The sequence below is a fragment of the Protopterus annectens genome, chromosome 10.part0 (assembly GCF_019279795.1).
Source record: "Protopterus annectens isolate FY-2018-M chromosome 10.part0, PAN1.0, whole genome shotgun sequence".
Classification (NCBI taxonomy): Eukaryota; Metazoa; Chordata; order Ceratodontiformes; family Protopteridae; genus Protopterus; species Protopterus annectens.
In genome coordinates this window covers 569,753,937-569,768,464 of record NC_056744.1, presented here as the reverse complement: position 1 = coordinate 569,768,464, position 14,528 = coordinate 569,753,937, and the positions used below count along the sequence as shown (strand labels likewise).

Genomic DNA, 14,528 nt, shown 5'->3' with positions numbered 1-14,528 from the left:
CCCCCCCTTTGGTTTGGAACTACTTGCTCCAGTACTACAAATTTAAAATCATGTTCTGAATGTTCTTTAATATGTTTAAAAAGTGCATTGGTGACTTTCTTTTTTCTAATCTCATAATGATGTTCGTATATTCTTTCCTTTAATTTACGTTCGGTCTTACCTATATAGACACCCGAACATTTTTGACATAATGCTGCATACACAACCACTGCAGTGTTACAATTGTATCTACCCTTTATGTCAAAAGTGTGCCCCTTAATAAAACAAAATTTCACCCATATACATAAACTTGCAATAATGGCAAACACTGCATTTACTCATCTTAGCAGTTCCGACAAGGGTTGTCTCAACTCTGGTCTCAAAATGACATGGCAGTGGGAGCAGCATGTGCTCCCATTTTTGCCAGCCTAGTTATGTATGGTTGGGAATCGAATAATGTTTTTAACAACAAGGATTTTTTTTTCTTTTTGCAAGTTATATTTGCGTTATCTGTATGATACATTTATTTTGTGGTCTGGTTCACATTAATTAGTTACAGAGTTTATCATCTGTAAAATACCACTTTTTTTTTAATTTGCTTATGAATTTAATAAATTTTCTGTTAACTACTTGAATGTTACTATAAGTAAAGGAGAAGGTGGGTTTCATTCAACTATATTTAGAAAACCCACTTTCTGTAATTCTTATTTTCATTTTAAGAGTAGTCACCACTTCAAACAAAAACAAAGTTTGGTGAAGGGACAACTGATTAGATTGTCCCATTTTATTTCTGACAATATTGGATGGTTATCAGAAGTTAATAAATGTAAGGATATGCTTTTACAAAAGGGCTCCCCTGTGGAAATGCTTGATGAAAACATCAGATAAGTAACAAATTTGAGAGACAGCAATATAAGCCCCTTTTAGATAATACGTTGTCTGATTTATGTTCTGCATGGAGAGTTGGTGTAAAGGAATTACCTTTTGAGAAGGCTTTAATATCAAAATATACACCTGGTTGTATGGAAGTAAAAACATTATACATTCTAACTGGAATATTTTAAAGTCCACTGATAAATTCTGTGACATCTTAGGGGAAGGACCACAGTTTGTTTACAAAACGAATGATAATCAGAAAAGCTTGTTTGAACACAAGTATTGAGTCATAAAAAAGGCAACTTTTTGATACAAAGAGAAGTGGTAGTTGTAAACAATGATCATACATGCTCACTGAAAAGGTAGTTGTTTTATCTAATAAGTTTAAAAGTACAGTCTGTTTGGTGAGCTGTAAATGTGCCACTAGTGGACTGGTTTATTTAGCATGATGTTCATCTAGTCCAGTGTTTTATATGGCCAAGACTGAGTGACCTTTAAGAAAGAGAATATATGGACATTTGTAGGATATTCAAAGGACATTTAAGAAAAGTGCCCTACTTAAACATTCTTTAACCTGTGTCACTTTTAAAAAGTTTTAATTTGGCATTCTCGAGATTGTATTACCTAACCCCAGAAGTGTCACGTGGGAAACACGTTTAGAATTTAGAGAGCTGTTATGGCAGCTACACTTAAATGCGTACCACAAACTAGGTATTAATGAAATAGTATCTATCACTTTAGCATTAAACAGGAGGACAGCTAAATTATGACTATTGTATGTGATTAATTTTTAAGGTTTATTTTTCTTGATGCGATATTAACTTGTTGTTAATAGAGTTGCCAAATAAATATTATTTATTTTTTTGCATAGTTGTACTACAACTTTGTATGATGGTATCACTTTAATTGCTTGACAGAATGATGTATATGGTATTAATTAAGTTTGTTATTTAAATCCAGAGTTTCAGCATATTCAACAGTTCTGATGCAGACCATTTTGCTATAGTAGATGAAAGCGCTTAACTGGTATTACTTTTTATGAAGCTTTTAATAAAGCTCCATAAACAACTCATTCTGTACGTATTTCTTTTTGATTCCATACATCATATATAAATGTTGTGCGTGCACGTGTGTATGTGTGTGTGTGTGTGTGTGCGTGCGTGCGTGTGTGTGTGTGTGTGTGTGTGTGTGTGTGTGTGTGTGTGTGTGTGTGTATTTGTGTAAGAAGACAGATGAGACAACTAAAACTTTTAAATACCTCAGGAGAATCTGGAGTCCAAGAGGACACCATCTTACAATAAAGACAGGTATGAGAACAGGATACAGTTTGAAGATACAGGCTGGATGACTCAGGGGATATGTAAGGAAGCATTGCTTGATGTAAAGAGTAGTGGATTGCTGGAAGAGCCTTCTGTAAGGTGTAATAATCTCAACAGTACTGACAAAGGAAAAGCATTTAGTATGCATACCATAAAACATGTCTTATGAGGGCTGTTAAATAATGTTGCTGTTTAAGTGGAATCTGTTCTAAAATTAATAGGAATTAATAGGAAAATGGGTCTACTAGGTGGCAGGCTGTTTTACCATCAGCGACTATTTTTCTGTGTTGTTGCTCACCGTTTTCATGAATCAGGATGGCAAGGTTACAGATCAAGTTTTATGATATCTTCCAGCTGTACTGGTACATCTCATGTCTAGTCAACACACTTTATTAAGTGCCTAATTTCCTCAGGCTTTATAACATCAGCAGCCATAGAGCCAATACCTTTTAAAACATCTCCTTTCATCCTTGTCTTGGAACCGTGCTTTGAAATTCCTTTTCTACTGGTTCATTAAACAGGTCAATGGAGAAATTAACTTTTAAACTGTGACTGGCAGAATGAAGAAATACAAATGATATGAGTAAAAATAATACACGTTTATGAAATACTTGTTAACATATGGTGTAGTAAACTAGTACATAATTTCTATAGTCTGTACCTGTGGTATATTATGTATTTTTAAGCTTGTGTTACATGACTATACCTCTCAACCTCTTACTGCAAGAAATCTGGACAAAGCCAAAAACAGTTTGGGGGGGCTGGACAAAGGTCAAAAATAGGGACAAATTCTAAGTATTTCTCTTATAAATTTAGAAAGTTGCCAGAATAACATATTTTGCATTAATGTGTTTTCTGAAGGACATGAAGTCTGTAATTCAAATGTCAGCCATGATTTAGTGACTTCAGTCTTCAATGATTTGCCAGAAAACCACTAATTTTATGTGAAACAGGCCACATTTACAATGCAAAAAATCTGGACATTCTGTGAAAATCTGGACAGTTGAGAGGTATTACATGTTTTGACCAAGTGTTTTGGATGACATTCTGCCATATACATGCAATTTCTAATGCTATGCTGACAATATACCATATCTAGCAAATAACTAAACTTTTATTATTGGCAAGATATACAGCTATTTGAAGTTTTTATGGGTTATTTTTTAAATTGAAAGAAGTGAGTGAAATGAATTTACATCCATAATTTATATTCATGAAGTCCTATATCCACAATCTATTATTCACTTGAAACCTACACTTCTGATGAGGAACGCACTATGCAGTGTAAACAGTAAGTCAGTGTTTTGTTAGGGACTGAGATGTGTGAATTGTGTAATTTTAATTGCAACACTTGCAACCCTGTACTAGGAACTGGCTGACAGACCCAGCCCTTTTAAGAGCTGAAGTCTGTTTTGCTGCCACTCCCTGCTGTATAACTGGTTTGTATGTAGCTTACACCAATAAGCTGACAAACAGAAAGCCCTCGATCTAGCCCAGCCCTTCCTGGGGTGATGCAGTTTTAGCATCAGCTGACCATGCAGGAAGAGGCTGGCACCAGAAGCAGAGCTGAGTTCTTGTACAAACTTTCTGAGCAGCTTTCAGCGTAGCCTTTCCTCCCCTGACCCTTCAGGTAAGTCCACACAAAAGCTTAAGTGTGTATATATGTATTGTTTTAGCTCTGAATTTCAGTTAGTTAACTGCTTGACACCTGTAGCTGTAAAATATGTTTTACTTCGGTAAGCTGCTTCCCATGCATACAGGGAAAGTCTTCTGGGAATCCTTACTCTTTGTGAAATTAAATTGCATACTGAGCTTCCCACTCACATAATTGGCAAATGTTTAGCTCAGGTTAACTCTCTTTCTCCCATGCAGATAAGATATTTGTCATCCTAGTGACTTGAAGTAATTTACAACTTGTTCGGACTTTTTTTTTTTTGAACTACTTAGGTTTTCTGCTGTGGTAAAGAAGCTTTCATTTCATTTAATCTGCAATTAGTCTCCTCCTCTGTTTGCATTAGTTATTTATCTTTTTTATTTGTGGTTGACCAAAGTTGAACATTGCTTGAGTGTCATTAGAAATCACCCATCCCCCTTCCTATCGGGTACCTGTGGTTGAATTGACACATTTGTTTAATCCTTGCCATTTCACATTTACACATATTGCTTGGGCGTGCTCAGCAAACAACTTGGCGGGGGTATATGTAGACTGAGTCATGCATACATTTTCCAAACTGAAAGAATGAGGGGTGGGGTTTATGTGGTAGTGAATGAAAGGCAGGGAAATAATTACAAGGTCATGAAGAGATTCCATCTGTTTGTGTGTTTTATTTCCCTGTAGTGATTAGGGGGACAGGCAGGTTGGCTTGACTGTCAGTATGGTATGGTGTTTATTACTTAGAACTCCTTGTGTTTTGTACCTAGCCAAAGGAAGTCAAAAAGGAATTTCTAACTAAAGGTTTTTAATGGCAGGGCCTTAAGATAACTGTTAAGTCATTGTGAGTTTAAGGGCAGGCTTAACCCTGTAAAGTGTCTGAAATGCTTGTGTAATGGAATGGTTTGTAATATAGCAGAGGAAATGGCAGTATGTGTCAAACATTCCTCGCAGAAACTCCAGTGAGAAAATACAACTGGGTCTTTGTGTCACTGTTGGGAGTATTTTCTTGAATTTTTCTTCTACTGTAACTGGTCAGAAAAAATGTGAAGAACAGACAGTTTGCGCACCGTTCCCTATTGCTAAGGGGAAGGAGTTTATAAATATTATGGGCTCCTCTAAAGGTATGAGGACCCTATTCAGCCATAATTTGGGCAGTAGTCGAAGCAGAATTGGTTACAGCAAACTGAAGAAGCAGTTGCAGAAAAGGGGTAAAGCAAAGGTGGCTACTGGTTATTTTCAAAAGAATTGTATGTGTTCATTAGTTACATTTATAGTAATAAAGGCATTTAGACTGTTAGTATAAAAGAACATCTAGTGTGCATCACACAAGTATAATGTAAAGGAATCTTTGGAATTTATAGTCTTTTATATTAAATGAGGGTTGACAAAATGAGATTGGGAATCAAGTGGTTAAGAGAGAATTTGTGGAGTTGTAAATCTAATAAGCTATGCAGTTAGGTTTGGGGTAAGGGGGAGAAATCTTCAGTTCATAGAGAAGATGGCAGATGATTATAGAGTGGCCGGGTTTAGTTTTGCAGAAAGTTCATGATTAGATTTGTTTAAATGCACAAAGTAAAATAATGCTTGCTGTGGTCAAAGTGCATATTATTGGGAGCTTAGCAGAGAAGAAGCTTAACGACAATTTTAATACTGTTTGAATACTCGGTGAAGTACTGAGGGTCAGAATTAATCTTGGGTGGAGTGCTATGACAGCAATTCTTGGTACACTGGAAATGGCCACAGAGTGTCTTCTGTATTCTTAATTTCATTATTTACCAGGTCAAACAGCATTTAGTTGAGATTTGACTGACTAATGGTGGTATAACATGCTGTGTGTAATCCTCCCACCCCTGTTGCAGTTGTAGTGTGTTGCAGTAGTAGTGTAAGTGGATTTGTCCTCAGTCAGACTTAACGGTCGCAAGACTGTAAAATAATTTCTTTTGTTTATTTAAGGGTTGCAAGATCTCAAAGAAACCCCCCCACCTCCCAAAAAACATCATTTTAAGGTACATTGTTCAGGTGATACTGAAGATTATGCTGTCATATTAAGTCACTAACCCTATTTTCCTCTCAATTGTGAAATGCTCCAAGAAACAGTCTTTCTAATTTAGATATCTTCCCGGTTTAATTTGTGTTTGTCGCCACACTACTGTGCTGTGTTCAGCAGTATTTTCAGAGATGCAAGCTGGGTCGTCCTCCCTCAGCTAAGTTGACAGTGGTTGATAATTTGGTTAAGCAGGTTCTGAAGTTCATAGCTTGTCCTGATAGCTGCAGACTTTTTGTGTTCTCAGATGTTCCAGTAGCCCCACCTCATACTGCTTTTGTACATCACTCTGTCTGGTCCTAGATAATTGGATGGGTATTAATAAATTTACCCCAGACATAACTGACTTGGCTAATAAAAGGAGGCCCTGGCCAAGGATGGGAAGTGGAAAGGGAGTACTGGTGACAAAGCTTGGGACCCTTTCCCTCCCAAGAACTGTAAAGCCCATTCCTAAGCTAGGTCAGCATGGTATTTTAAACTCATTGCTACGTTTTCCCCAGAAAGACTATGCAACTGGTGTCTCTCTGTTCTCAACAACTAAAGTATGTTTTGTTATGCAAGTTTGTTTTTTTTTTGTTACGGATTGTCTAGTTCTACAGTAAGTCTCACTTTTCTGTATATAAATTATACTGTCTTTGCTTTTCATATCTGTGTAACTTTCTAGTTTCTGCTCCAGGTTGTGCTACCCAGAAACTTTCTTGCTTGCACCAGTATTGGCCTTCAATGTCTGCAGCAAGTGTTTGTAGTAGTAGCTGCTGTTCTAGGCAGGGCATTCTGTGATTTCTATAGATGAGTTATAGGGAGTTCATACTTCTGTGTACAATACTTGACACCACTGAGACTCTGTGTGCTTATGTAGGGGAGGGTCAAATAGTGGATACTGTTCATAGGTGTGTACTAGGTCAATGATCACTGATGCCTTTTTAAGCCTAGACATGCAGCCTAATTGACAAGTTCTGGTAATGTTAATAAGTGTAAGCAGGAGCTTGGGAGATTGAACCATTTACAGACTTTGTGTCTATTGCAGACCTAGAAATTCATCCCTGGTTTAGCACCTATTTCCCAATCCAGTCCTCCAGATTGGGTTATGGAGGAACTCTGCTTCACACGGATGGGGAGTCTGTTCATAGAAGCGGTAGTCTCTGGGATACATGCCTGTCTCTCCAGCAGGTCCTATTTATATCAAAGGCAAGATTTGAGTCTTTACAATGAGTAATACTGGTGCTGTTTGTTTTGGGGATAGGCAGGAGGCCCATCACAGTGGTGTTTAACAATGCTTTGTTTGTTAGGCAGAGTTTCCTCAACAGCCTGTAGGCAACGGGATACCGCTTTGATGTGGTCTGCACAGAACATGTTACTACTTTCTGTACTCTTTTAGTGAGGAGCCTTTTTGAAAGTTTCGGTTATTGGATGTGCCTGGTTGGGTACCTGCCAAAAGGCCCATCGTTCTCCATGATGGGTCTGAAGAATGCAAAATGCAGTGAAACAGTGACCACCTTGTATCTATGTGCAGTAACACAGTGACCACCTTGTATCTATGTGCAGTAACTTTTGTTTGTAAGTTGCACATCCTAGAATTATTTCCACACTGTTATAGATCTATGATGGTTAAAAGCTGGATTACTGTCTAAATGTCCTTGAGTCTCTGACTAGGGGTGTGTTCAATATGTTATCAGGGGTGGCTGACTTCATTAGGATACTGTTGTACATTTGGTGTTAATCCATGGCTGTGAGACAACCTTATTTGTCTGTCAGCCCTTCCTGGAGAACATTAGTGCCAGTGGGGGATTCTGACTGTTGCTAATTTGCAACCATCTGCAAATTTAGTCAGCTAGAGACTGTCATTCTTTTCTACTTCAGAGAAGTAGATGTCAAAAAGGAGCAGTTCCAGGATTGATTCCCTGAGGGATTCTCCTTTTGACTGGACTGTTTTGTGGAGGTGGACTTCCCCAGTTCTAACTTCCTGGGTCCTGTCTGTTAGCCAGCTGGCAGCCCAGTGATTTGACATAAGGCTTTATACGTAACCTCTTGAGTTTGTCAACAATGTCCAAGTAGGGTATTGTGTCAAATGCCTTTGGCTAAGTCAAAGTAGGAAATGTGAACTATTTTGACTCATCCATTGCTTTGGAAACCTTCTTGAAGTCCACCAGGTTGAGTAGACATGACCTGCCCTTGAAGAAATCGAACTGGTTTGGATCCAGTGCCTGGAAGTTTCCTACGTAATTATTGATTATTTCAATGGCTTTGCATACAAGACTAATGAGCTGTATGGGTCTCTGTTTCCAGGGAATGTAGATGGCCTGCCTTTGGCCAGAGGGATGACAGTTGCTGCATTCCACTCATGAAACATGGAGCCTGTTTTGCAGGCTACTGTTAGTAATTTCAGAGTGTCTGCTGGGTCATGCTTTTTACAAGGCAACCTGGGATATTTTGTGGCCCATCGATGCAGTATTCTTGGCCTTTGAGAGAGCATTGACTACCTGTTCGCTGGTGATAGTAGGAGGAGTTGTATTTGATGGCATTTCCTGACTGGAGGCTGAGGGGAAAGGTAGAGCTAAATTTGTCTGCCAGTAGGTTTGTTGCATCTTCTGGCTCAGTATAGATGGCCCCTTTTAACAATGAGCTCTGAGCCCAATTGTCTATCGCTTTTAAGGTTGCGGACATAACTAAAGAATGCCTTTTGGTTGTCATTTTGTCTGGATGGCCAGACTTGCTCCAAATTTGGACTTGATAGACTTTATCCTGCTCTGGGTTATTTAATTTGAGATTGCATTAACTTGTATAGGCTTTCTGTCAACAGTTCTGTGTAGGGTTTAGGGAGGCTTTGAAATACTGCCAGGTTATCACTTAATATTAGGAAGCTAGCCTTGGAGTAGTTCCTGAACATTCCAGTGTTGCGCATTTTTTTTCTTTTACTTCAAAGGAAATGATTTTGTGCTGTGATCTTACCAGAGAGGATATTTTATTAGGGGGTGTGCAGCACTTTCCTCTGCTAATGAGGACCAGATCCAGTATGTTTGCAGTCCTGGTTGGCATAATGACAAACTGGTGCAGGGAGTTTGTTTACAAAATCCAGAAATCTCTGTGCCTGCACATTTGGTGTCTTGTATGATTCCTAGTTAATGGGGGGTAATGAAGTCATCCATGAGTATATTGGGTTGGATGGTGATTGTTTGTTTTGATTACGTTAAAATAGATGTTATGAGTTTTGTGGTAGCAGCCTGCAAGTAAGTTGGTTTTGCCTTGAATATGGAGAAGCTAAAGTGAATCACCCTGTTTGACCATCCTTATGGTATATTTATTTTTTGATGTAAACCAAGTCACCTCCACCTTTTAATCCCTGCCTGTGTAGTAGCTGGTCTAAATGTGTGGAAGGCAGCATAACCTTGCACTGTTGGGGTGCTGTCCACAGCTTTATACTGTCTCTGTGACTGCACAGGCAGCATAATCTTTTAGGGTGAGGAGAGCTTGTAAAGAGTGGGATGGCTTGTTTTAGACTCCTAGCATTGAGCAGTAAAAACATCTACATTTTCTTGGCTTTGGTTGGCTATGTCAGAAGTATTTTCAGTTTGGCATTGCTTAAAAAAAGGCATTATGGGGGAGCATAACACTTTTTTTTAGCTAATATTCAAAAGCCCAGAGGGGAGAGATGCAGACCATCACTAGAATCTTATTTAAAAGGACACAAGATTAAGCATTTATTTACCATACTGTTTAACAGGATTTGATGTCAGCTGTTTTTATTATGAGATCTGTTTTTAGAAGTTAAATTTAAGTTGTTCCTTGGCTTGTCTGGATTTAGTCTTTAGCACTTTGTATTTGAGTAACACTTGTTTTAGCAGTGCTGGTATTTCTTGTGTTTTTGGAAGACCTTTGGTTAAAATGGAATGTGGTGTCTTCACCATGAGTGCTATAATAGCTATTTCCTGGTAGTTTTCCCAATGCATTATTTTGTTTTCTTGACTGATGGCTTTGCATTAAGAGTGCCCCTCCTGCAGATTTTCACATGGGCAGAGGGGTGTTCAATAGTTATTGGTGGCACATGGCTGTCCACTGTCTGTGTTCATGCCTTTGGCAGTTTCTGCCATGTCATCTGGCCCAGTGTATCCCCCATCAAGTACCTTACAGTGGATTGGCTAGGTTCCCAAGTGTTGTAGTGGAAGTGATGCACACTATGCCTTCTCCTTTATAGGTTCATATATGCTTACTAGGCTTACAACCACAAGGGCCTTTTTAAGCCCAGCCATACATCCCAAATCTAGTTCTGATAAGTGTAAGCATGGGCCTGGGAGATGAACCATTTACAGCTTACCTGTGTCCATTAGAGACAAAGGTGCCAAACCAGGGATGAATGTCTAGTTTCTCATCCAGTAGTCCAAGTTGCACTTGAACTGGGTTAGGGAGGAAATCTGCTTCACATTGATGGGGAGCCTGTTCCATAGACGTGGTGTCTAGGGATAAATGCCCATCTCTTCAGCAGGTCCTAGTTATGTTGATTTATTGTATCCTGTTTGCAATCTTGGTATTGGGCTCTGTAGCCTCTGACCTTGGTAAGGGTTGTGCATTTCCTTGTCTACTGTTCTGTTACTGGGGTATTTTCTCAACTGAATAACATGTATGCACTTTGTGCTGTTTCTCGGGCTTTCTCTGTGTGTGGCAGTACTTCAGGCTGTAACATTCCAGTCATGCAAAGAATCCTCTCCCTTGCGCTCCTTACTCAAGCTTGGCTTTTTGCCTTTCTGTATTACCCATCCTACTTATTCCCTTCATCTGCACATGATTCAGTGAGTTTTAACCATCCCTGTACCTGTATGGTCAGTGACTTTGCTTCATAGAAGTGTCGTTTGAGCAAATGATTTCTGCTCTGCTGTGCTTTTGCATTCATTTGCATCACTGTCCTTCTTCTAAGGGTATTGTGGCAGTGAGGACGAAACCTGTCCCTTTTTCCCCCGAATAGAAAAGCCCATATTCCCCTGCCAGTTCCATCAGGCACCTGAGCTACTATTCGAACCTGATTGGATCACCCAAGCCACTAACTGAACTGTGGTTGAGATACGAGATGCTAATCTCCTAAATCTAAGCCTGGTCATCGGACATCTTAATCCAGCTGTAGAAAAGTTAGTGTTGAGCTGTGAATTTAATTGTGACTCAAGTTGTGTTGAGGATTAGCAGTGGAAAGCTGAAAAACTGCTGTATGATGTCAAATGGGACAGCTTTTCAACCTAACGTACTGTAGCATGTATGCTTTTTTTTTTTTTTTTTTTTTTTTTTTTTTCAGCAACATGTTTTGTTAGAATGTCTGGAGTTTTACTTTTGTGAATTGTAGTACTGGAAAAGCAAGCTGCTTCTTATCACTACCAGCATGTGCTGAAGCTTCTGAACACCTGTCCTGTTATGTCACACCTTCATATGCTCTGACTTTATCACTGCATTTAATAGTTGCCATTGGTGTAACAGTAGGGAGCATGCTATAGAAACAAAAATTTAAAAAGATACAAGAAACGTGAAAACATTACTGCCATACCTGGAGTTTATTTTTGCTTTTGTTAGCCAGGTTAAGTGTGCAGGCATGAACTGGGCCAAACTGACCTTAGCAAGTGTATAATCAAAGTACGTTTGAAAAAACTCCATAATTCCTTTTTATCGGAAATAGACCAACTTAAAACACAGAAAATATTAATAGTATCTGGAGTAACATTTTAGTCTTTTACATTAAAGAGCTTCCATTAAAAAGTGATGAATGAAAGCACAATGTGTGTGCAGGTGTTGCTTTACTTTTCCTTCATTCTAGTCTGCATACTAATGTAGTAGTTATAAAAGTGGGGAATTATCTTTAGTGTATTGGTATGTAGAGAGAGGATAAGAGGAGTGTGTGTATCCGAGACAAATAGAATGTTTTGCTAATCTCCAAAGGCATTTCCACTAGATCAAAAAGTCTCGGTCCCTTTGTTTTCTCTTGCCAGACCCATCATTGAAGGTAATGCTTACTTCTCTAGGCATGTTGCACAGCTTGATGCCCCATGTAATCCTAGGACATCCTCAGATTAAACCCCAAAAGGATCTGTCTTAACTAGACTCCTTCATGGGGAACCATTGGCCTTTTGTGCCATGAAGGACCATGCCCTATTTGACCTTTTCTCAGCTTGGTAAAACCATGAATCCCCTGAAATACCTGAACTGTGGATCTTGATTTCCATTGGCAAACAGGAGTCGGTAATGGGAGAAGGCTGTTAGTGCAACCCAACTCTTTCCCTGCCATTAGAATGGCTTACCCTTGTCTAACAAAGTAGTGTCCTAACCACTTTCAAGGTCAGTCTTTACAATTGGATGCATTTTCATAAATTCAGCACTTGGGATTGTCTGTGCAGTGCAGCCTCCCTGAACCAGGCAGCCAGCACTGGTGTATTGTCAAAAACAAGGGCTGGTTACATTAACTTGAGTAGGGTCCTGTGTGGTCTTTAATAATTTCTAGTATCTTACCTGTGAAACCAACAAGAGGTTTGATTTGTTTCTAATGATCAAGTATTTATGTAACATTGCAGTGTGTAAAAGATTTAATACTGAAAAGTATTGTTTCTGCATAAAATGTCCCACTTCAACATTTTGTGTAGTAATTTGCAGTGTAAAGTAATTTGCAGTGTAAAGTATTTAGTAGCAATGTTATGAAAACACAAGAAGTGTTCTTTTTCCTACCTCAGTGCTGTAATGTGTGCTTACTGGCAGTAGTGATTTATCTAGCAGTCCAGAGGGGTGAATTGCTTTAATGAAAATGTGATCATAGTTGGAAAAGCCTGGCTGACAATCTGACAACACACTCAGCACAATAAATTTATTATGCTTTGAAGAAGGTGCTTTTATAGGTCTTTTGAGCATATTTAGATATTTGGTAAGTCTGCCTCTTCAGCTTCCTCTTTTTGTTATAAAGCACAACTGTTAATTTTGTCATTCATTTTTTTGGGTTCCTCAATGTGGAAGAATTAAAACCCACGCCTGGGTGTGGGTAATGCTGGATTTACCCACGGTTGGTGTGGTTCGGTCATGAGGGCGAAGCCCGAGTGGCCAATCGAAGACAACCATGGGTAAATCAGCATTACCCACACCCAGAAGTGGGTTATTGCTATTATATGACATTATTTAAGAAAAAAAAAATACTTTTCTTAAATAATGGAATTGTATAATGCCTCCTTGCTGCCTTTCCACAGCTGTCCAGTATTCTGCGGCAGTTCTGATGTACTGCGTATGCTTACGCAGTAAATCAGAACTGTGTGTGGAAGCAACGGAGAAAGAAAGATCTCTGTTGCTTTTAAAAATGTCTCGCTATGTTAAACTCATTTAACATGGTGAGACAGCTTTAGCTATCTCTCTATTAAACTCTTTTAACATAGCGAGATAACAGCATCGGAGCTCTTCTATTCTCCATTGCTGTCCAACAAAAAAAAAAAAAAAAAGACTTGTACTAATGGAAAAGTCTGGGCGACTGGACCTTTTTCCATTAGTATGTCTGATTTACAATGTGCATGCTGACCAATCAGCATGCACGTTTTGGAATATTGGTAGGGGGGTCGTTGTATAATGGAATTCCTAACAGTGGAGGATTGGAATGTTTGCACTTGATGATTCTAACAAAACTTGGCAGGACTTTGATCATATTATCTTTAGCCTTGTGTACATACAGGGTAAGAGGCTTTTGTGAGACCATGGTATTTTGTGGTATAGCAGGCAGGGCGGTGTTCCTTGATGAGAATGTATAGCTGTAAGGGTGTTTGTTTCGTGCCTGAGAGAGATCAGTTGAACACTGTTCACCCTAATATCTACAGTGGATATAAAAAGTTTACACCCCTGTTGAAATAAAATGCCAGTTTTTTCCAACTTTAATGTGACCTATAAAATTCAATTGAAAAACAAATCTGTTAGGGGGAAAATGTACAATAAGCTGGTTGCATAAGTGTGCACAGCCTTAAACTATTACTTTTGTTGAAGCACCTTTTTAATTGTAATTACAACATTGTCTTCTTGGGTATGAGTATCAGTATGGCACATCTTGACTTGGCAATATTTGCCCACTCTTCTTGCAAAAGCACTCCAAATTTGTCAAATTGTGAGGGCATCTCTTGTGCACAGTCCTCTTCAGGTCACCCCAAAGATTTTCTATTGGATTTAGGTCTGGGCTCTGGCTGGGCCTTTCCAAAACTTTAATTTTCCTCTGAAGCCATTCTTCTGTTGATTTGTATGTATGCTTGGGGTCATTGTCGTGTTGAAAGATGAAAGTTCTCTTAATCTTCAGCTTTCTAGCAGACACCTGAAGGTTTTGGGCCAAAAGTGACTGGTATTTGGAACTGTTCATAATTCCCTCCCTCCATCTTTACTAAAATCCCAGTTCCAGCTGAAGAAAAGAAACACCAAAGCATAACACTGCCACCACCATGCTTCACATCACCGAAAGAACACCATCCCCACAGTGAAGTGTTTTTTGTGTCCAACGTACCTTTTGGAATTGTGGCCAGAGTTCAACCTTGGTCTCATCAGGCCATAACACATTTTCCAACATGCTTTTGGGAGACTTTATGTATTGTTTTGCAAATTTTAGCTGGGCCTGGATCTTTTCCTTTAAGAAAAGGCTTATAACCCCTACTCCATAGCCCAGACATATAGAGAA

The 14,528-nt window shown here is 39.0% G+C and overlaps 1 protein-coding gene across 2 annotated transcripts in view; it reads left to right on the top strand.

Annotated features, from left to right (window-relative positions):
• The first annotated feature begins 3,624 nt into the window (after window positions 1-3,624).
• ELOVL1 (ELOVL fatty acid elongase 1) overlaps window positions 3,625-14,528 on the top strand; it is a 1,026,911-nt gene continuing 1,016,007 nt past the window's right edge. For both annotated transcript variants that reach the window (XM_044085409.1, XM_044085410.1), the window contains exon 1: window positions 3,625-3,804. The gene's annotated coding sequence lies outside the window, so the exon portion shown is untranslated. The remainder of the gene's footprint in view (window positions 3,805-14,528) is intronic.